This window comes from Mixophyes fleayi, chromosome 1 (assembly GCF_038048845.1).
Source record: "Mixophyes fleayi isolate aMixFle1 chromosome 1, aMixFle1.hap1, whole genome shotgun sequence".
NCBI classification, from domain to species: domain Eukaryota; kingdom Metazoa; phylum Chordata; class Amphibia; order Anura; family Limnodynastidae; genus Mixophyes; species Mixophyes fleayi.
This window is the reverse complement of record NC_134402.1, coordinates 5,051,997-5,076,698: the sequence shown is the minus strand read 5'-3', so window position 1 is coordinate 5,076,698 and position 24,702 is coordinate 5,051,997.

Here is a 24,702-nt window from a genome sequence, read left to right as displayed (position 1 = left end):
TTACAGGTTTTAAGTTTAATTTTCATCGGAGTATAACATTCCCATTGGATTACAAAGAGACAGAAAAAAGAAAATAGTATATTATAATCAAATGGAGAACTAGACTCAGAGACTGACCCAGGACTAAATTTTATAAATCTGTTCCAGAATCACAGAACAATATTTATGGGATCATTTAAAATATCAGCAAACAAAAACAGTGTGTACAGTATATGATGTATCAGAGGTAGACAGTGTGTGTCAGTCAGTGTACAGTATATGATGTATGAGAGGTAGACAGTGTGTGAGTCAGTGTACAGTATATGATGTATGAGGGGTAGACAGTGTGTCAGTCAGTGTACAGTATATGATGTATGAGGTGTAGACAGTGTGTGTCAGTCAGTGTACAGTATATGACGTATGAGGGGTAGACAGTGTGTGTCAGTCAGTGTACAGTATATGATGTATGAGGTGTAGACAGTGTGTGTCAGTCAGTGTACAGTATATGATGTATGAGGGGTAGACAGTGTGTGTCAGTCAGTGTACAGTATATGATGTATGAGGGGTAGACAGTGTGTGTCAGTCAGTGTACAGTATATGATGTATGAGGGGTAGACAGTGTGTGTCAGTCAGTGTACAGTATATGATGTATGAGGGGTAGACAGTGTGTGTCAGTCAGTGTACAGTATATGATGTATGAGGGGTAGACAGTGTGTGTCAGTCAGTGTACAGTATATGATGTATGAGGGGTAGACAGTGTGTGTCAGTCAGTGTACAGTATATGATGTATGAGGGGTAGACAGTGTGTGTCAGTCAGTGTACAGCATATGATGTATGAGAGGTAGACAGTGTGTGTCAGTCAGTGTACAGTATATGATGTATGAGAGGTAGACAGTGTGTGTCAGTCAGTGTACAGTATATGATGTATGAGGGGTAGACAGTGTGTGTCAGTCAGTGTACAGTATATGATGTATGAGGGGTAGACAGTGTGTATCAGTCAGTGTACAGTATATGATGTATGAGGGGTAGACAGTGTGTGTCAGTCAGTGTACAGTATATGATGTATGAGGGGTAGACAGTGTGTGTCAGTCAGTGTACAGTATATGATGTATGAGGGGTAGACAGTGTGTGTCAGTCAGTGTACAGTATATGATGTATGAGAGGTAGACAGTGTGTGTCAGTCAGTGTACAGTATATGATGTATGAGAGCTAGACACTGTGTCAGTCAGTGTACAGTATATGATGTATGAGGGGTAGACAGTGTGTGTCAGTCAGTGTACAGTATATGATGTATGAGGGGTAGACAGTGTGTGTCAGTCAGGGTACAGTATATGATGTATGAGGGGTAGACAGTGTGTGTCAGTCAGTGTACAGTATATGATGTATGAGAGCTAGACACTGTGTCAGTCAGTGTACAGTATATGATGTATGAGGGGTAGACAGTGTGTGTCAGTCAGTGTACAGTATATGATGTATGAGAGGTAGACAGCGTGTGTCAGTCAGTGTACAGTATATGATGTATGAGAGGTAGACAGCGTGTGTCAGTCAGTGTACAGTATATGATGTATGAGAGGTAGACAGTATGTGTCAGTCAGTGTACAGTATATGATGTATGAGGGGTAGACAGTGTGTGTCAGTCAGTGTACAGTATATGATGTATGAGGGGTAGACAGTGTGTGTCAGTCAGTGTACAGTATATGATGTATGAGGTGTAGACAGAGTGTGTCAGTCAGTGTACAGTATATGATGTATGAGAGGTAGACAGCGTGTGTCAGTCAGTGTACAGTATATGATGTATGAGGGGTAGACAGTGTGTATCAGTCAGTGTACAGTATATGATGTATGAGAGGTAGACAGTGTGTGTCAGTCAGTGTACAGTATATGATGTATGAGGGGTAGACAGTGTGTATCAGTCAGTGTACAGTATATGATGTATGAGGGGTAGACAGTGTGTGTCAGTCAGTGTACAGTATATGATGTATGAGGGGTAGACAGTGTGTGTCAGTCAGTGTACAGTATATGATGTATGAGGGGTAGACAGTGTGTGTCAGTCAGTGTACAGTATATGATGTATGAGGGGTAAACAGTGTGTGTCAGTCAGTGTACAGTATATGATGTATGAGGGGTAGACAGTGTGTGTCAGTCAGTGTACAGTATATGATGTATGAGAGGTAGACAGTGTGTGTCAGTCAGTGTACAGTGTATGATGTATGAGAGGTAGACAGTGTGTCAGTCAGTGTACAGTATATGATGTATGAGAGGTAGACAGTGTGTGTCAGTCAGTGTACAGTGTATGATGTATGAGAGGTAGACAGTGTGTGTCAGTCAGTGTACAGTATATGATGTATGAGGGGTAGACAGTGTGTATCAGTCAGTGTACAGTATATGATGTATGAGGGGTAGACAGTGTGTGTCAGTCAGTGTACAGTATATGATGTATGAGGGGTAGACAGTGTGTGTCAGTCAGTGTACAGTATATGATGTATGAGAGGTAGACAGTGTGTGTGTGTCAGTCAGTGTACAGTATATGATGTATGAGGGGTAGTCAGTGTGTGTCAGTCAGTGTACAGTATATGATGTATGAGAGGTAGACAGTGTGTGTCAGGCAGTGTACAGTATATGATGTATGAGGGGTAGACAGTGTGTGTCAGTCAGTGTACAGTATATGATGTATGAGGGGTAGACAGTGTGTGTCAGTCAGTGTACAGTATATGATGTATGAGAGGTAGACAGTGTGTGTCAGTCAGTGTACAGTATATGATGTATGAGAGGTAGACAGTGTGTGTCAGTCAGTGTACAGTATATGATGTATGAGAGGTAGACAGTGTGTGTCAGTCAGTGTACAGTATATGATGTATGAGAGGTAGACAGTGTGTGTCAGTCAGTGTACAGTATATGATATATTAAGAGTCAGCAGTTTCGGTAAGAGGGTCTCACTCACCAGTCTGTCACTTTTTTTTCTGCCGGTTCCTGTTCTTGAAGCTAAAAACACAGTTTTGAAGAGCAATATATAGCAGAGAGCTTGTTGTATATCATGTCTTCTGACCGGATGTATAGGTGTGTTTATAGACCCACCAATCCTTTTCTATGTCTCAGTTTGTGTCCAGATAAGATGTCCCTCTATACACTGATAATACTTTAGAATCATTCTTACACTGTTACCTCATTACTTCCCTATTATTACAACAGATCTGTTACATTAATATCAGTTAGTGAGAATTGGTCCAACCTAAGCTCATGGTTCCTACAGGTTATATAAATTGCATGATATAGTAAAACCCTGTGCACAGCAGCATCTAATATTCTTTCCTTTATTAACAGTAACATGCTACGATTTGAAACTGCTTTTACTTGAAATAAATTATGTTTATAGAAATTATAATAAACAGTGTTTCTCTAAGAGTAGGGGCATAACCTTCAAGGTTGCAGAGGGTACAGCGGGTACAGTGCCTGGTGAAGAGGGAGGTCTTGTACTGCCAGTTGCCCCCACCTCTAAGGCCCCTGCCCCCCCTTCCCCCCGACACCTCTGCTCCCCACTGGTGTCCCTACTCTGCTCCCAAATGATGCCTCTTCTCATGATACACCAGTCTGATGGACCATACATGATTGGAAGAGACCCTGGTCTCCTCTATTGATGAATAGAGAGGGTGGCCTGGGCAGGGGCTTCAAAAGGGGATGCAAAGTACAAAGTACCAGGAGCCGTGGCGCACCTGTGTAGTGGGAGTAGACACTATCCTGGTGTGGACATACCCCGCTCTCTGGCTATGAAAGGGGTCCCAAAAAGTTGCTGTACCGGGACCCAAAAATTCATCTTGGAGGCCCTGGGCATGGGAGGCGTGAATGTTAATGCCGGAGCACTACCCAAATGTTGCCATTGGGCTCAGAGATGCACTGTTCCTACCCCATCTAAGAGCATGTTCCCATAGAAATTGTGGGACCAGATAACTAAGAAAGTTCCTTAGAAGCCTTCACTGCTCCTGGTCAGAGCAAGTCAACTGTGACCAGGGTAGCTCTCTGCTCCTTTATAGTAATGTAAGGTTCAGTAGTGTTAGATAATAGTCTAAGATAGTAGTGTAAGACTCACTGGTGTAAGACTCACTAGTGTAAGTCTCAGTAGTGTAAGATAGTAGTTATAAAACTTAGTAGTGTTAGATAGTAGTTGCTACGAGATCGGGCCACACTGCCAAGATTACTTCACCCACTTTGTGGAATTCCTTCCCTCGCACAATAAGACTTTCCTCTAGTCTTCAAACCTTCAAGCATTCTCTGAAAATTCACCTCTTCAGACAAACTTATAATATTCCACAACCACCATCTTAATCTCCCTAGGTTACTCTATTACCACCCTTTACACAACTAACACAAGACAACAACCCTCTGACCAACATTGCCACACACACAGCCCACTCAATACTTTGTAAGCTGGACAAATATTCAATATGATGTAGCACTTACCCTTCTTTATTAAACCATTGTCCTATAGATTATAACCTTGCGAGCAGGACCCTCTTACCTCTCTGTCTGTATGTATTGCCCAGTATTGTTTTATTAATGCTTTGTTCCCAATTGTAAAGCCCTACAGAATTTGCTGGTGCTATATAAATAAATGATGATGAAGATGATGATGATGACTCAGTAATGTAAGATATTAATGGTGCCGGGACCGGACAACACTGCCAAGATAACTTCTTCCACCAGCCTGTAAATCCACATAGATTACATGGACTGTTACCCGAGGACCAATTCTTAAATTACACACGTGGGACAGTGAGAGAACTTATTGCGGACACATGGGGGAATAAGATATAAGGGACAGGAATTGAGGGACAACAGTAAGCATTGACACATAACAAAAGCTTAGAAGAGGTTAATTTCAGGAGGGATCACATTTAGTTATTTATATATTTCATATTTATAATGGTTTCATTGCCCAGTGATTTATGAGCAGATGGTATTTAGTTTATAGTTATATATATATATATTAAGGTTATGTGTACACTTTAGTGATACTTAAGGTTCAGGTTGCAGGAACTATGTCATGTAGTATCATTTTAATGCCCTATTCATCCGCAGTTGTCCTGTTCATTCTCCGAAGAGAACGCACATTGCATACTCTAGTTAGCGATGTTAGGGAATAAATGTTTAAAATGTTACTGACTGCGTATTGTGAATAGACTAGCTTAAACTGCTTTCTGGGCGGGAGAATCATCTGGAATGTTGACCCTCACCCTTGGAGGGGGTTGTTTGAACTAGCCTATGACCTGTTTACACTGGACCCTCCTGAAGCCTGGACGTATAGAAGCAAGCCACGTCATCTGCATTGTTTTCTCTGTAACACTGAGTGTATATAATGCAGCTTTGCTGGTACTAGCACAGTCATTCTTTGACCACAGTATTCTGGAGTGAAGTACTGTAGCTGGTACCAGCGGAGTGCAGCTGGCGCAGGCGGGCGCAGTGGTATGTATGTATCTTTGGTATCGGCTGTACTGTATTATAATTATGTATTGAACTGCTAAAACTTTTGCATCTGCTAAATAAATTGATTGTGCTTTGGAAACACAATAAATCGCTTAGACAATGCTTATTGGAAAAACCTGTTGTTCATTCTGTGTTGTGAAACCGAATGTCCGTTGTTGCATAATCTAAAGGAGCGCTAACTTGAATCTAGGGACAAGAAAGAAAACTGTTTCTTTTTAATGTCGTTTTGCGTTTTAAATGTATTGCATTGCATAGTGTATGTGTACTTCCTGCATTGAGTATGCGCACTTCCGGTGATATTGCCACATGTTTAAACAGCCGTTTTTATAGTTTGTTATATGTATAGTATAATGACTTGCTAAAGCCCCTGAAAAGATATTACTATTGCTTGGGAAATTTATTTTCTGTGCAGAAAACAAAAGGTTGTATGTGTATGTGAATGGTATGCATAAAGATAAGAGTTTATTTACTGTTTAGAAGAGACAGATAAGAGAAGAGTTTATGTACTGTTGAAAAGAGACAGAGATGTTGTTCAGGTGTGTTTGACGAGACACGGTAAAAAGGTGACCTGAAAACAAAGGTTCTGTTCTAAGGGTGAACAGGATATAAAGAAACCTTTGTGTGAGTGGCGTTCTATTCTAACAAAGAACAGGGGAATAAGAGACGCCACAGGGTATACATGGTAGGTATACTCGAAGAAAAATAACAGGTTTTCGCGGCATTCCCAATAGTAATCGCAAATCATACTGATAGTTAGTATCTGTAGGCGGTGCGATCGGACCACATGGTTGATTGTGCAGCCGTGATTGGGATCTGGGAGATGTGGGAGGAAATACGCTGCAACCTCTGATATTCGTGATGGGTATCCGGTGCTAACAGTTGTAGTACTCAAACTAGGAAAGGCAGGGTGTTGCAAAGTTAGTACTTGTCTGATCCCATTTGTTTTAGGTTGTTTCTCCATTGAGTACACGTTCTTGGAGAGGAAGGGTATCGAGGAGCTGATATCCCTGTGGTCCGCATTGTTATTTCAGTGTTACTCAGTGAAGTGGACTTGAGGGGGCCTCCCTGTGGAAATCGTCCACGGCCAAGAAGAGCTGGCCAATTGTGTGCTGCCTAAGGAATGGCCGGTTGTTGCGGCAAAATATGTTATGCATAATAAATATGGTGCGTACACAACTGCGTACTGCGACAAATGGGTCAAGATAACCAGGGAGTGTGTGAGACCTTTCCCAAACATAGGTAGTTTCGAGTCAGAGGTGTTAAATAATGTTAGAGATAAAGTGCGGTTGATTAAATCAACAAAAACGAGAATTGAACATGATGACTGTTTAAAATTGTGGCAACAAGAAGGGTACACGTGGCAAGGGAGCGCGTGCTCAGCGGAAGTAGGAGTGGCGCAAAGCGCGCACACAACGGAAGTTAGCGTTGCAAAGCATGGACAACTGAGCTCATTCGCGCCCTCGCCGCCAGATGCAGTTGGGGTGGTAAGTACAGCCGATACCAAAAATGTTAAAAATGTAATGAATAATTTGTATGATATCTTAAGTTATGATGAGAGTAATGTTTTAGAGGAATAAAATGTACCCACTGTCATTTTAGCCATTGCCCATGCCAGTAACATACACGGAGAAGGAGAGGGAACGGTTCCACCAGCAGGGGCAGCAGCTGAAATTGGTGAGAATAATATAGAAATTAATAGAGGGACATTCATTATACTGCAACAGCAATTCCAGCAACTAGTTCAGAAAATAGTGATTTGGTAGGTTTGCATCCTGTCCGCACAATAGCAGTTCCCAATGGGAAGGCGGACAGAGATGGTGTAGTTCCCATAAAACATGTAGCAATGCATTTTCCATGGACTAGGACTGAACTGTTTTCAATTAGGTCTGATTTCCCTGATTCTAGAAAAGATTTGGCCAGAAATTTATTAGACATTTAGGTAATGCACATGAGCCTACTAATAAAGATTGGTGAGTGGTGTTTAGGGCCTGTCTTCCTCTCGATACTGATATACAAAAGTTCATTAAGGATTGTATGTTGGAGGAGGATAACTCCTTAACCGAGGATGATAATCAGGAAAATATTAGACGTATAATTTCACAGTTGGCCATATATTTTCCAGTGATAGTGGACTGGGGAAAAATTTTCGCTTTCAAACAAAAAGGTAGTGAGATTACAACTGACTATTTCGCTAGGGCTCTAGCAGCCATGACTAAGTACACAGGGATACCAGATATAAAGGAAAATGTGCAACATAGGGAAGTAACTGTTGCAGTACTAATGGATGGTCTCAGGGAGGATCTAAAGACCAGGATACAATCCTCGTTGCCTTATTGGAGAGGTCTCATGGTAAATTAAATTAGAGAGCATGCCGTGGAACATCATAAAAACATATGTAAAAAGAAAAAAGCGCAGAGTGATAGGCTAATGTTGGTGAGAATCCAGGCTTTAGAAAGATTACCTTCACAACCTCAGATTTATAAAAACCACTATAAAGGACGAAAGAAACAGAAATCTTTGAAGTGTTTTAAATGCCTTAAGAAGGGACATTTGAGCAAAGATTGCAAAGAAAATATTAGAGCGAAAGCTAGAAAAACAGGACACCAAGCAAGGGATTGTACAATGACCAGAGCGGAAGCAAAGGGACTTGGGCCACCTAACGGCAAATCACAGACACCCACAGAGAAAGTGCACACAAGTCTCAGAGGTTTCGCAACAGTTGCCTGCACACCTCATAGCAGCAGATGTTTTGAGGGAGAACTATAGTCAACTCCAGAAGTCAGGTCATACCTGTAGTCCTATAACCAGTTGGGGTAAATACTAATCAATGGTAAGTATCAGTGTGCAGGGTTAGAAAGAGACTGATTTAAAAGTATATTTTGTTGTTAGTGCTTGTTTGTTTTATGTTGTCGTACGTTTGCTTTCCTGATCGCTGGTCGATGGTAAGGAATGAAAAATGTTTGTTTCCTTTGTTGTTTAAAAATAACTATCTTGTCTTTTCTTTTTCATAGATAAGGACAAACAAAAGAAATATAGACCTAGTGATTAAAGGGGGGGGTGGAGAAGTGATAAAATTACTCTTGAAAGACTAATTAACAATGGATCATTGCAACACTCTTTGTTTTAGACTGCAATGGCTCATGATAATGTGTTTGGCTCAGAGTCATTATTCAAAAATCAAGTATGTACATACTTTGCTCTAAATGTCGTTTTATGTATTTCAGATACAAACACCTGTGAGATATTAAGTATGAGTCACTAAGAGTTAATTTTTCACTTCTCTATTATAAGCTTGGAAGTCTGTCACAAAGGTATATAGTTATGGTGATACCGAGTTACATATGAGCTAATGACGGACGACATTGGATTGCACGGTTGATGTAAGACCCCCTAGATATGTATAGGGAGGGGTAATAGTTTAGCAAATAACCAAGGGGATTAGTGGAATAAAATAGAGCCATTTTCCCATAGTGTCCAATCCAGCTGTCATGTTTGCTGTAAAATCTCCCTTTCTGCCTTTCTGTTTGTATTCAAAAACTTGTATTCAAATCCTTGTAGTCTTATTATTCGTTGCTCTCCTATTCTTCATTCTTTACATCCCTGTTAGGATATCTCTCTTCTCTTGTATAGAGATACAAAAAGACATAGACATGGTCTCATTCAAGGGGCTAAGACATTTGTGACATCGGACAGAGTCAGGGATACACACACTAGATTGACATAAGTCACAGAAGCAGCTAGGGGTTTGTTTTTATGTGTATAGAAGCTGCTGATTTTAAGCATAAAGGTTTTTGTTGTGGGAATATGATTCATGTTTTATAGATTGCATATCTGCCTTTTTTTGTCTCCTGTGCAAAGTGTGCCTTTATATATATGCACAAAAGGGTGGAGAAGACAAGAGATTGCTGGAGGTTAGACATACAGATATGCATCTCTGTGTAGAACATTGGAGTTGGATAATGTGAAACCCTAGAAAATTTACAATTTTCTTCTTTTATATTTTTTCACTGTTAGACATGTACTGGATACTGTTATATTTGAAGAAAGTGTTATAGAGATAGACCCCTTTGCCCTTCTCACTTAGCCAAGTAGCTGAACGTGTGTGATTGAAAATGGCATGTTAGTTGGCAGAGGGAAAATCAATTGATATACATTGGTCTTCAGCATTTTTATAGTCTAGGGGGCGACGTTGAGGCGACTGAAAAAATACTTTTTATATAGCAATAGTAGTACATCAGTAGGACATTACATAGAGGACTTCATACAGTGACACAGTTACCAACTGAAGTAGCTGCTAGTAAAGTCCATACTTACACACACGACTGTACATGGCTGTCAAATAGACAGCAGGGTTTTATGTGACAGCTGACAAATCTATGTTTTGTTTTGTTTTTCGTTGTATTGTTTTAAACTGTGTACACACACACACATGCATGCATACACGCACATACACACACACACACACACACACACACACACACACACATATAAGTTAATGTATGATTATTTGTGTTACCTGAAGAATTTCTCCAGGTGAAGCAAATCCACGTCATCCAATTACCACCTTGCAAGATCCTCAAGTATGCACTGGTGTACCGATGAAATATATCTGGGTCTAAAATATTACTGTGTCATACTCAGGGCTTTTGTTATTCAATGTGATAGCCCTAGAGTTATAAAAGGTGATAGGAGTATTTATGTTATTGATAATAAATGTATTATGTATGAGCAGTAACAACAAATTACTAGTTAGAACGAAGTGAATAGAATAAGGGTTGAAACTTGATTGAAGTGGCTGGTAGCTATGGCCACTAGTCCTCCACACTATCAAGATCACTCCTAAGCTGCCTCTTAACCTGTTGTCTTTTAAAATGTTTTTGACTTTTCTTGTGATGAGTGTGTAACTGAGAGACTAGTCTAGTCCTTGAGAGGAAAGGTAAATAGTGAGACAGCAACCGAGAACGTTCAAAACACTGTCTCCTTAAAAGTTACACTAACTGTCAGGATGTTGGACCTGGAGAGTAAGTTGTGGAACAGTAATGTCCTATACTCAGGTTATTTGACAGACAAGTACCAAGTGTGGGCTAGCAGCATCACATCTTTAGGGGTGGCAGAGAGACACTGGTACCCATTCCATCCACTGCAGAGCAGCAAACACCAAGAGAAGGTTCCAACTACACTCATGAATCTGTTCTGGGAAGCCCCGAATGCAGTTAGCAACACCTGAGCCAAAGACTAAGACAGTTGTCCAGCATGAAGTGGTAGTTTTTCCTGTTCTGTGTTTCTCTCATCTCATTCTCTTTTCAGGACAGTCAATTCTTTCGATGGTAGACAGGTGACAGAGGTTGGTTGAGGTAGTGATATTGAGGAGTTGGGGATGAAGGAGAAGTTGGTAGCACAATCGGTCCAGCCAATTACTCTATTCAATTCAGTGGTAAAGGAAAATTGGTAAACCTTGGAGCTTGGAGAAAGTGTGAGGGGCTATTGTCTGAGGAGTATTTGGGTGTACGAAAGTATATTGGTTAATATTGTTTTTACTGTGCGATTGCCATCAGTATGCATGTAACACGTGGTACGGCGCGATCACTCGATAAAATACGGACGAATACACTCGCACTCTCACATTTAGTTATTTATATATTTCATATTTATAATGGTTTCATTCCCCAGTGATTTATGAGCAGATGGTATTTAGTTTATAGTTATATATATATATATTAAGGTTATGTGTACACTTTAGTGATACTTAAGGTTCAGGTTCCAGAAATTATGTCATATTTAGTGTCATTTTAATCCCCTATTCATCAGCAGTTGTCCTGTTCATTCTCCGAAGGGATCGCACATTGCATACTCTAGTTAGCGATGTTAGGGAATAAATGTTTAAAATGTTACTGACTGCGTATTGTGAATAGACTAGCTTAAACTGCTTTCTGGGCGGGAGAATCATCTGGAATGTTGACCCTCACCCTTGGAGGGGGTTGTTTGAACTAGCCTATGACCTGCATTACACTGGACCCTCCTGAAGCCTGGACCTATAGAAGCAAGCCACGTCATCTGCATTGTTTTCTCTGCAACACTGAATGTATATAATACAGCTTTGCTGGTACTAGCCCAGTCATTCTTTGACCACAGAATTCTGGAGTGAAGTACTGTAGCTGGTACCAGCGGAGCGCAGCTAGCACAGGCGGGCGCAGCGGTATGTATGTATCTTTGGTATCAGCTGTACTGTATTATAATTATGTATTGACCTGCTAAAACTTTTGCATCTGCTAAATAAATTGATTGTGCTTTGGAAACACAAGAAATCACTTAGACAATGCTTATTGGAAAATGATAGAATTACTTTAATATGATGTATGAGGGGTAGACGGCGTGTGTCAGTCTGGGTACAGTATATGATGTATGAGAGGTAGACAGCGTGTGTCAGTCAGTGTACAGTATATGATGTATGAGGGGTAGACAGTGTGTCAGAGTCAGTGTACAGTATATGATGTATGAGGGGTAGACAGTGTGTGAGTCAGTGTACAGTATATGATGTATGAGGGGTAGACAGTGTGTGTCAGTCAGTGTACAGTATATGTTGTATGAGGGGTAGACAGTGTGTGTCACTCAGTGTACAGTATATGATGTATGAGGGGTAGACAGTGTGTGTCACTCAGTGTACAGTATATGATGTATGAGAGGTAGACAGTGTGGGTCACTCAGTGTACAGTATATGATGTATGAGAGGTAGACAGTGTGTCAGGCAGTGTACAGTATATGATGTATGAGGGGTAGACAGTGTGTGTCACTCAGTGTACAGTATATGATGTATGAGAGGTAGACAGTGTGTGTCAGTCAGTGTACAGTATATGATGTATGAGGGGTAGACAGTGTGTGTCAGTCAGTGTACAGTATATGATGTATGAGGGGGTAGACAGTGTGTGTCAGGCAGTGTACAGTATATGATGTATGAGAGGTAGACAGTGTGTGTCAGGCAGTGTACAGTATATGATGTATGAGGGGTAGACAGTGTGTGTCAGTCAGTGTACAGTATATGATGTACGAGAGGTAGACAGTGTGTGTCAGTCAGTGTACAGTATATGATGTATGAGAGGTAGACAGTGTGTGTCAGGCAGTGTACAGTATATGATGTATGAGGGGTAGACAGTGTGTGTCAGTCAGTGTACAGTATATGATGTACGAGAGGTAGACAGTGTGTGTCAGTCAGTGTACAGTATATGATGTATGAGGGGTAGACAGTGTGTGTCAGTCAGTGTACAGTATATGATGTATGAGGGGTAGACAGTGTGTGTCAGTCAGTGTACAGTATATGATGTATGAGAGGTAAACAGTGTGTGTCAGTCAGTGTACAGTATATGATGTATGAGAGGTAAACAGTGTGTCAGTCAGTGTACAGTATATGATGTATGAGAGGTAGACAGTGTGTCAGTCAGTGTACAGTATATGATGTATGAGGGGTAGACAGTGTGTGTCAGTCAGTGTACAGTATATGATGTATGAGAGGTAGACAGTGTGTGTCAGTCAGTGTACAGTATATGATGTATGAGGGGTAGACAGTGTGTGTCAGTCAGTGTACAGTATATGCTGTATGAGGGGTAGACAGTTTGTGTCAGTCAGGGTACATTATATGATGTATGAGGGGTAGACAGTGTGTGTCAGTGAGTGTACAGTATATGATGTATGAGGGGTAGACAGTGTGTGTCAGTCAGTGTACAGTATATGATGTATGAGGGGTAGACAGTGTGTGTCAGTCAGTGTACAGTATATGATGTATGAGAGGTAGACAGTATGTGTCAGTCAGTGTACAGTATATGATGTATGAGGGGTAGACAGTGTGTGTCAGTCAGTGTACAGTATATGATGTATGAGAGGTAGACAGTGTGTGTCAGTCAGTGTACAGTATATGATGTATGAGGGGTAGACAGTGTGTGTCAGTCAGTGTACAGTATATGATGTATGAGGTGTAGACAGTGTGTGTCAGTCAGTGTACAGTATATGATGTATGAGGGGTAGACAGTGTGTGTCAGGCAGTGTACAGTATATGATGTATGAGAGGTAGACAGTGTGTGTCAGTCAGTGTACTGTATATGATGTATGAGAGGTAGACAGTGTGTGTCAGTCAGTGTACAGTATATGATGTATGAGAGGTAGACAGTGTGTGTCAGTCAGTGTACAGTATATGATGTATGAGAGGTAGACAGTGTGTGTCAGTCAGTGTACAGTATATGATGTATGAGGGGTAGACAGTGTGTGTCAGGCAGTGTACTGTATATGATGTATGAGGGGTAGACAGTGTGTGTCAGTCAGGGTACAGTATATGATGTATGAGGGGTAGACAGTGTGTGTCAGTGAGTGTACAGTATATGATGTATGAGGGGTAGACAGTGTGTGTCAGTCAGTGTACAGTATATGATGTATGAGGGGTAGACAGTGTGTGTCAGTCAGTGTACAGTATATGATGTATGAGAGGTAGACAGTATGTGTCAGTCAGTGTACAGTATATGATGTATGAGGGGTAGACAGTGTGTGTCAGTCAGTGTACAGTATATGATGTATGAGAGGTAGACAGTGTGTGTCAGTCAGTGTACAGTATATGATGTATGAGGGGTAGACAGTGTGTGTCAGTCAGTGTACAGTATATGATGTATGAGGTGTAGACAGTGTGTGTCAGTCAGTGTACAGTATATGATGTATGAGTGGTAGACAGTGTGTGTCAGGCAGTGTACAGTATATGATGTATGAGAGGTAGACAGTGTGTGTCAGTCAGGGTACAGTATATGATGTATGAGGGGTAGACAGTGTGTGTCAGTGAGTGTACAGTATATGATGTATGAGGGGTAGACAGTGTGTGTCAGTCAGTGTACAGTATATGATGTATGAGGGGTAGACAGTGTGTGTCAGTCAATGTACAGTATATGATGTATGAGAGGTAGACAGTGTGTGTCAGTCAGTGTACAGTATATGATGTATGAGGGGTAGACAGTGTGTGTCAGTCAGTGTACAGTATATGATGTATGAGAGGTAGACAGTGTGTGTCAGTCAGTGTACAGTATATGATGTATGAGGGGTAGACAGTGTGTGTCAGTCAGTGTACAGTATATGATGTATGAGGTGTAGACAGTGTGTGTCAGTCAGTGTACAGTATATGATGTATGAGGGGTAGACAGTGTGTGTCAGGCAGTGTACAGTATATGATGTATGAGAGGTAGACAGTGTGTGTCAGTCAGTGTACAGTATATGATGTATGAGAGGTAGACAGTGTGTGTCAGTCAGTGTACAGTATATGATGTATGAGAGGTAGACAGTGTGTGTCAGTCAGTGTACAGTATATGATGTATGAGGGGTAGACAGTGTGTGTCAGTCAGTGTACAGTATATGATGTATGAGAGGTAGACAGTGTGTGTCAGTCAGTGTACAGTATATGATGTATGAGGGGTAGACAGTATGTGTCAGGCAGTGTACTGTATATGATGTATGAGGGGTTGACAGTGTGTGTCAGGCAGTGTACTCTATATGATGTATGAGAGGTAGACAGTGTGTGTCAGTCAGTGTACAGTATATGATGTATGAGGGGTAGACAGTGTGTGTCAGTCAGTGTACAGTATATGATGTATGAGGGGTAGACAGTGTGTGTCAGTCAGTGTACAGTATATGATGTATGAGGGGTAGACAGTGTGTATCAGTCAGTGTACAGTATATGATGTATGAGAGGTAGACAGCGTGTGTCAGTCAGTGTACAGTATATGATGTACGAGAGGTAGACAGCGTGTGTCAGTCAGTGTACAGTATATGATGTACGAGAGGTAGACAGTGTGTGTCAGTCAGTGTACAGTATATGATGTACGAGAGGTAGACAGTGTGTGTCAGTCAGTGTACAGTATATGATGTATGAGGGGTAGACAGTGTGTGTCAGTCAGTGTACAGTATATGATGTATGAGAGGTAGACAGTGTGTGTCAGTCAGTGTACAGTATATGATGTATGAGGGGTAGACAGTGTGTGTCAGGCAGTGTACTGTATATGATGTATGAGGGGTAGACAGTGTGTGTCAGGCAGTGTACTGTATATGATGTATGAGAGGTAGACAGTGTGTGTCAGTCAGTGTACAGTATATGATGTATGAGGGGTAGACAGTGTGTGTCAGTCAGTGTACAGTATATGATGTATGAGGGGTAGACAGTGTGTGTCAGTCAGTGTACAGTATATGATGTATGAGGGGTAGACAGTGTGTATCAGTCAGTGTACAGTATATGATGTATGAGAGGTAGACAGTGTGTGTCAGTTAGTGTACAGTATATGATGTATGAGAGGTAGACAGTGTGTGTCAGTCAGTGTACAGTATATGATGTACGAGAGGTAGACAGTGTGTGTCAGTCAGTGTACAGTATATGATGTATGAGAGGTAGACAGTGTGTGTCAGTCAGTGTACAGTATATGATGTATGAGAGGTAGACAGTGTGTGTCAGTCAGTGTTCAGTATATGATGTATGAGGGGTAGACAGTGTGTGTCAGTCTGTGTACAGTATATGATGTATGAGGGGTAGACAGTGTGTGAGTCAGTGTATGAGGTAGACAGTGTGTGTCAGTCAGTGTACAGTGTATGATGTATGAGGGGTAGACAGTGTGTGTCAGTCAGTGTACAGTATATGATGTATGGGGGTAGACAGTGTGTCAGTCAGTGTACAGTATATGATGTATGAGGGGTAGACAGTGTGTCAGTCAGTGTACAGTATATGATGTATGAGGGGTAGACAGTGTGTGAGTCAGTGTATGAGGGGTAGACAGTGTGTGTCAGTCAGTGTACAGTATATGATGTATGAGAGGTAGTGTGTCAGTGAGTGAAAATCATACAAAAAAATGATTCAATCCTTGTTGTTATGTTGTTCCTTAAAGTTCGTAATTAGTCCCAAGTTCAAAGTAATCTTGCAGAATGTCTCCTGATGATATTAGTAAATAAAAAAGAAAGACACAGTATCAGATTTGACAATAAGATATGAATAGATGAAATATAACTTTATATCCATAGACAGTTTGTGTCTTATCTCCTTATCAGATTTGTAGACACACACCCATGTAAGGGAGAACATTTTTCATATTTTCTTAGGAAATGTGTAATTTATCTGTGTATGCTGAAATTGTTTTGAGGAACAAGTTATGTGTCATGTGTTTTGCAGGTTGTAACCTTAAGGTGGGTGAAATGTTAATATGTATAAGAGTCAATAATATTGAAACTGTTGCAATCCCGGCCTGAACTTGGGGACGCAGCAGGGGGAGAAGTACGCTGTTCCTGTTGCAGTGGAGCAGAATGGGGATGGATGAGGACCCCTGCAGGGGGCAAGCATGAAGATACTGGCTGGTGAAGGGAGGGGGCAGTGTGGGGGGCATCAGGAGATGGAGTTCCCTTCTCCGCCACTCAAGGGCTGTACAAGTGTTGAGGGAAGTCTGGTATAGAGACTGTGAGGAGCGGTAGGAAGGGACCCTCTCGGCTCCCCAGGACTTGGGTCGGGGCCTGATGGGGAGACTGCTATTGTGGTTAGTGAACCCAAAAGCCTCACTGGTCACATAGACGTAGTCAATGTACCATCATGTACATGCCAAGCAGCATCTCATTCAAGCTTTGGGCATCGCCAAGGTACCTGATTTTCAGTCATATCAAAAAATGGAAAAGGTGTTTCCAGCGCAATACAGAACAGTACAGAATAAGACAGCAGCCACCTATATAAGAACTCTGATCCACCAATGAGTTAACATCTACTTACTAAAAAAACATAAATATAGGCACGGCACTAAAATAAATATAAACATATACAATATTACATAAATATCTAATGATGTATATATAGTCTCTACCAAATTTCACTGAAATACAATTTCTTCAATCGCTTCAGACCATAGCAGAGACCGTCCAATAGACAGAAAGTGGACATAAACCAATGGTGACAAGTACCGGTCAGTCTACAACCATAATAGTTTTTTTATTTGCTTTGTTATTTACTTTTATGTACAAGTTGAAGGATTATACTGTGATACACATGGGAACATGACCAGTCGATGTGAATAAGTATTTTAGAAGAGCCACAAATAATAATGGCAGGTATAAGTTAAATTACAGCATGGATTTTAATATGAATTTGTCATATATCATACTAATTAAGATATGTAGCAACAAGGGGGAAATAGATATTATTGTGGACTTACTAAGAAGATCTAGATCACGGATTGACAGTTCAGAGTTGTATTATATGCTTTATAAATATTGCCTATTGTTTGAACTATTTAAGTAGTTGAAACATAATCAGTCATGGGCGTTCCTGGACAGGTGCCAAAAAACAAAAAAAACAAAACCAAAACCCGAAGGTAATCCAGATCCAAAACCAAAACTAAAACACGGGGGTCAGTGACCATCTCTAATCCAGACACTGAGGAAGGGATGCACCCAGATTCTAAACCCCTCTTCCCATCGAGGAGGGGTCTCTAATAAGAGACTCCCCAGATGTAACTTTGAGGAAGATGTTTAGAAAGAAGATCACTGGATTTACCATCCCCAGGCCACCCTTCCTCTTCGATTTATAGATCACAGTTCGCTTAATTAGGTTCATCTGGTTCCCCCACAAAAGCTGGAAGAACACGGTATAATCATTTGCCCATAAAGATTCCAGCAAGAAGCACACATAGCTAACGTATAAGAAAACTGGCAGAAGGAAGGTTTTGATCAGATCTACCCTTTCCCTCCATGTAGCCTCTGGATGAAGGGGTCAATGGCAAACACATACAGAAGGGGGCTCAGGGGGCAACCTTGCCTGACACCCGAATCGACAGCGAAGGACGGACCCACCCAACCATTCAAAAGAGGGAAGCTCTCGGCCTGCCTGTAGATCATTTGAAGCCAATTAACCACCCGCACTGGGAGCCCATACCATAGAAGGAGAGCCCACAGGAAATCGTGATTTACCCGGTCGAAAGCCTTCCACTGATCCAGCACTGGCAAGCATCTACCCCACTTCTCAGCACGGCAGTGCTCAATGGCCTCCCGGACCCTAAGGACAGCACTAAATGTGCTACGGCCCTTCACGGTACAGTGCTGAGATGGAGAAAGAATCTGGTCAGAAATTGACATCAGCTTATTGAACAGTACCTTTACCAGAATCTTTCTGTCTGTATTGAGAAGGGCGATGGGGCGCCCAATCTCAATATGCAACGGGTCATTCCCTTTTGATAACAAAATAAGGGCAGATAGCCTCATAGAGGGAAGAAGAATTCCTCTATCCGGGCTCTCATTAAACACCTCCACAAGGTGGGGGGTTAGAAGGTCAGAAGGTCCTTAAAGGTCTTAAAGAACTCAAAGGTCAAGCTATCCAGTCCTGGTGCTGTCTTTATAGATAGGCTATCTATGACCACTCTGAACTGGTCTGCCGATATCTTACCACCCAGGGCATCAAGTGATCCCCTAGAGTCTTCAAGTCCAGGTGTCTCCCTCAGAACCCGATCAATCCTCTCTCTACTAAGTGGCTTCTCAGACAAAAGAGCAGAGTCAAAAGACCGCATGACAACGACAATGCCCTTCTAATCCTTCCTAAGAGCACCCCCAGCATCGCGCAAGCCCCTCACCTCCTTAGCATCGACCGACTTCCTACAGCTCTGGTAAGGATCAGGTGAGTGGTACTACCCGTATTCCCTCTCCAGAATTAAGGAAGCAAACCGGTCGTACTGTATCTCCTTCATCTGCCCTTTTACCCAGGAGATTTCCACACCGCCTCCCTGCTCAGAGATCAAAAATCCAAGTTTCTCAAGGCCAGGTAGGCGTTCTCATTTAACAAGTTCTTTCTGGCTACAATGTTGTGGAAGAAGCTCCTAGTCCTCTTCTTACATACCTCCCACCACTGAGACCTACTCCATCCAGCCTCCAGAAGTGACTCTTGAGATTCACAAAAGTTACTAAAAGATTGTCTGATTGCCTCTTCTTCAAGGAGCCTTGGGTTCAAGCGTCAAAGGCCGCTACCTTTCTGAGGGGTTTCTGAGGCGTTCAAGGATACACACAGGCAAATGTGATCAGGGAAGTCCACAGGCCTCAGCACTGGAGCCAAAGTCGTCGAGCTCTCATTAACAAAAACCCTATCTATCCTAGACCTAGAACTACCTCTAAAAAAAGAGAAACCCATGAGGTCTGGGAAGTAACGAACCTGCAAATCCATCAGACCCGGCTGTCTATCCATATAAACTAAAAAACTGTAATCATAGCCCAGAACAGTCTTTGAGCCTCCCCGTCTGTGGGCCTAGTGACGGTGTTAAAATCACCTCCAAAGACTCATTTGGGCTGCAAAGAGATATGGCTTGATTTTCCTGAAGTGGCACTTCCTGTCCCACCTATTCTGGGGGCTATAAATATTAATTAACCTCAGGTTGTGCCCACTCAGGTTGACATCCAGACTCATACACCTACCTACTTTTAGTTCTATAACTTGCTGGTGATTTATCATGTTCCTTTGGGTCAGAAGGGACAGAGGCCGGGGGTTCAGGATCCACAATAGTAGGGGGGGCCGTATAGGGGGCCAAAGGGGTGGAGGCCAAAGGGGTGGAGGCCTGGACAAGCAATTCTGAGACGGGTTGTTCTGCCTCACTAGGGGACGCAGTTAAAGGTTCTGAAATCGAGGAGACAGGGAGGTTAGGAGCTAAATCCACTGCTGACAAGGTAGACTTTACAGGTTCCTCCTTAAGAAACTTTTCTGCCAGTACCTCCACCTCTTAGACTTATCCTTAGATTTCTGGTACACAAGGGAGCCTCATACAGGGACGACTTTCTAGCCTTTTTCCTCATTACTATTTTTGGTATTCAAACCAGCTCACCTTCTCCATTCCTCTCCACCTCAACCTCTTCTTCCTCATCACTTGAAAGAGCCAAAAAATTGTTTCACAAGATCAAGTCCTTCTCCTATGGTTCACGCCCCCTCCTCCTTCTTGTTAATTCTTTGGGTCACAAAGAGCTATTTTGTCACTGTAACGGGTATTTTGGTAACTGAGACATTTGTCTGAGACACGACAGAAACTGGCTGGAGAGGGCTTGACACTGGAGAGGATACTGGACCCTGAATAGAGCACCTAGCCTGAGGTGTTGTATCTTCAGTTTCCATCACCTCTGCAGCCCTTACTATATCAGCATCAGATATATCAACAACGTTATGAGAAGCATGGTGGCACCTACTAAAAGGGTGGCCTTCCTCCCCATACAGGTTACATTTGATTGTTGTACAAGTTCGGGACTCATGACCCAACCCCCCACAATGTGCACACTTCCCACCGGGCAGTTCATGCTGAGGTGACGGAAGTCCCCACAGTGGTTACACATCCTCGGCTGGCCTGGGAAGAAGCATTGTATGCGATCACTACCAAAGAAAGCCAATGATGGAATGTGCATAGTTTCAGCCTCCGTGCATGGCAGTTTGACCTTGGTGGACCATCCGCTACCCCAGACAAGATGAGCCAGATCCAGGAGCTTCTCTAGTGGTGAAAATGGGTCCGCATATCTCTTTAGCCAAAAGAAAAGATCAGAGGCTGGGAGGGACTCATTCCTCACTAGTATGGTCACTTTAACCCTCTCCTGATGGGTGATTGCAAACGCTTTAAAGCTTGACCACATGGGGATAACACCCACCGAGAGCCGAGATGAGCGCACACCACACTAGCTAGTAGCTACCGCACTTGACCGCAATCTTACCCCTGTCTCCATATTTGAGTCTTCAACAGGCTTGGAGTTCATTAACGCAGCTGGGCACACACTTTGGATGTCAGGGGCAGAGCACACCACATTAGTGGGAAGCGGTACAGCATGTACAGCTGTCAGGAGGCAGATGCCTTGCGGGTTCCCTAGGGCTGGTGTAAATACGTGCTGATGATGATGGTGGTTGGCAGAGTGAATAGACGGCCACCAATAATTACGGGAAATGAATTACAATGTTTTCTTGATACCAGCATGACCAGAGAATCGGGAGGCATGAGCCCACTTGAGAAGTTTGGACCGTAGATGAGGAGAAACAAAGGTCTTCCCACGAGGAATCGTTAGATGAGCAGGAGTGGTGGCCAGAATACATTCTGGATCCAAGATGGGTCTACGAACATCCTCTACAGCATCCATGGAGTCGAAGGATTGAGAAAGAGCATCCGCCTTCTTATTCTTAGAACCTGGTCTAAAGGTGATGATCATAACAAAGCGGGAGAAGAACAAGGACCATCTGGCCTGACGAGGATTTAGGCAAGATGCAGCTGGCAAATATAGAAGGTTCTTGTGATCTGTAAAAATCGTAATTGGAAACCTGGCTCCTTCAAAATGATGTCTCCAAGCTTCTAAGGCTAATTTAATGGCAAGGAGTTCCCTATCCCCAATGCCATAATTCTTCTCTGCAGCAGATAGTTTACTGGAAAAGAAGCCACAGGGAGAATATCTTCTGGATGAGTCTTTCTGTGATAAGATAGCCCCAACTCCAACAGAGGAAGCATCGACCTTGAGGAAAAAAGGAAAGGTAGGATCCGGTTGATGAAGAATAGGAGCCGAGGTGAAGGCTTTCTTTAGGGAAGAAAAGGCCCTCACAGCCTCAGGTGGCCAGAGTTTCGCACTGGCAGACTTCTTGGTTAAGGCAGTAATGGGTGCAATCATTGAAGAGAAGCCTATGATGAAGTGTCGATAATAATTGGCCAACCTGATGAAACGCTGGATCGCTTTAAGTCCCATCGGCTGAGGCCATTCAGAAACCGCCTTTAACTTCTCAGGATCCATGCGTAACCCAGAACCAGAAACCACATAACCAAGAAAGGGAAGATGATCCTTCTCGAAGACACATTTATCCAAATTACAGAATAGCTGATGTAAGCGCAGGCATTCAAGCACCAAGGAAACATGATGATGATGCGAAATGATATCAGGGGAAAAAATCAGAATATCATCCAGGTAAATCACCACGAACTGATATAGGAACTCCTGAAAAATTTTGTTGTTGAAATTTTGAAAAACTGCGGCTGCGTTGCAAAGTCCAAAGGGCATAACTAGATATTCAAAATGTCCATCGTGAGTATTAAAAGCAGTTTTCCATTCATCCCCTTGCTTGATATGGATTAAATTGTAGGCACCCTTAAGGCAAGGGATACTTGTTTTTCACATTAATGGCATTTAGCCCACGATAATCTATACAGGGACGTAAACCACCATCCTTCTTTTTAACGAAGAAGAAGCCGGCCCCTGCTGGAGAGGAGGTTTTCCGAATAAAGCCCCGTTTTAGGTTTTCTTTAATATATTGGGACATGGAGTTGGATTCAGGCAATGGAAAAACGCGTCCTCTAGGTGGTATCTTGTCCGGCAACAGCTCAATGGTGCAATCCCAAGGTGTGAGGAGGTAACCTGGAAGCCTCTTTTTCACAGAATACATCTGAAAAATAACAGTACTGAGGAGGGATGACAGAGGACGTGCGGAGAGAAGGAGGGCTAGTGCTAAGGGGCCTATTAATCTTGGGAAGACAGCGAGAATGACAAGCCGAACCCCAAGCAAGAACCTCTGGCCTGTGCCAGTCTAAGGTGGGGGAATGAAGTCTGAGCCAAGGGAGACCGAGTATCAGAGGATTAATGGCCTCAGGGATAAGTAGCAGAGAAATATCCTCAGTATGCAGTGCTCCAATGCGAAGGGATAGCTTGCTGGTGCGCTTCTTAATAGATTCTCCTGTAATACGACTTCCATTGATAGCCGTGATGGTGATCGGCGGGTCCAAGGGAAGCGTAGGTAGAGATAACTTCTTGACCACATCAGCTCTTATGAAGTTCCCAGCTGCCCCGGAGTCGATGAGTGTTGGAAGAGAAAGCTGCTTGTCAGTAAATAGTAGAAGAACCTGGACAGAGAAGCTAGAATCTACTGGAGAAGAAATAAATACACCTAACTTGGCCTCTCCACTGTCAGTTAGGCTTGGTCGTTTCCCGGTCGCTTAACACAATTGCTTAGCAGGTGTCCGGGTTCCCCGCATTTAAGGCACAGACGATTCTTAAATCGCCTCTCCCTCTCCTCCTGAGAGAGGCGCGCTCTTCCTAATTGCATAGGCTCCTCCTCAGGTATCACCGGACTCTGGAAACGAGGAGCCAAACGAAAAGTAGGACGACGGGAAGTCGCCCTCTCCTGGGAGCGTTCACGAAACCGAATGTCAATCTGGTTACACAGAGCGACTAATGCGTCCAGCAAAGTTGGGAGCTCTCGACCTGCTAATTCGTCCTTGATGTGGTCGGACAACCCTTGCCAAAAGGTAGCCACAAGGGCCTCGTTATTCCAGCGAAGCTCAGCCGCCAGGGTACGAAATTGGAGAGCGTACTGGCCTAGGGTAAGGGAGCCTTGGCGCAGACGGAGAATGCCTGGAGCAGCGCTGGAGACACTTCCTGGCTCGTCGAAAATACGTCTGAAGGTCTCCAGGAAGATGGTACAATTATGTAGTGCAGGATCATTACACTCCCATAGAGGAGATGCCCAGGCCAGAGCCTGACCGGATAGCAAGGAAATGATGTATGCCACTTTAGTTTTCTCCGTTGGGAAATTCCCGGGCTGAAGTTCGAACTGCATGGCACACTGGTTTAAAATCCCACTGCATGCCTTGGGGTCCCCATCGAATTTGGGGGGATTAGGGCTGCGGAGTTGAGAAATTACAGAAACAGAAAGCGGCAGCGCTACCCTGGGAGGAAGTGGGTTGCTGAGGAGAAGGTGGAAGAGCAGGTGCAGCCGCCTGAGCCGAGACAGTACTTTGGAGTGTATCCAGACAAGCAGACATACTCTGAAGAAACTGAAGTAACTGTGCCTGGTTCTTTTCTTGCTCTTCCAGCCGAACCGCTAAATGCTCCAGTAACTCCCGGGCGGAGGGATTCCCAGATCCGTCCATCAGATAGATGTGTGGGTCAGAGCAAACTGTTACAATTCAGGATTACCTTAGTCAGTATTAGTGCCGGCCTTCCCAGAGCGCGGAGTCTAACGGCCCTCCCGGTCTTCTCCAAGAACCGCCGCAAGGCAGGATGGGTTTTTGCTGTTGGAGAACAGCAAGTCGCGGCCCCCAGGTTAGCCTACTGACGTAAGGAGAGAGCTCTATGAGATGGACAGACAGAGGCAAAATGGAACAACAAGGTGCTAGTGACCAAAGCACACTAACCATAATGTCCTGGAGAATGTAGCCTGGAACGGGAGCCGGGTCGGTACACGGGAGTCAATCCTATTCGCGGTGCCAGAGATGA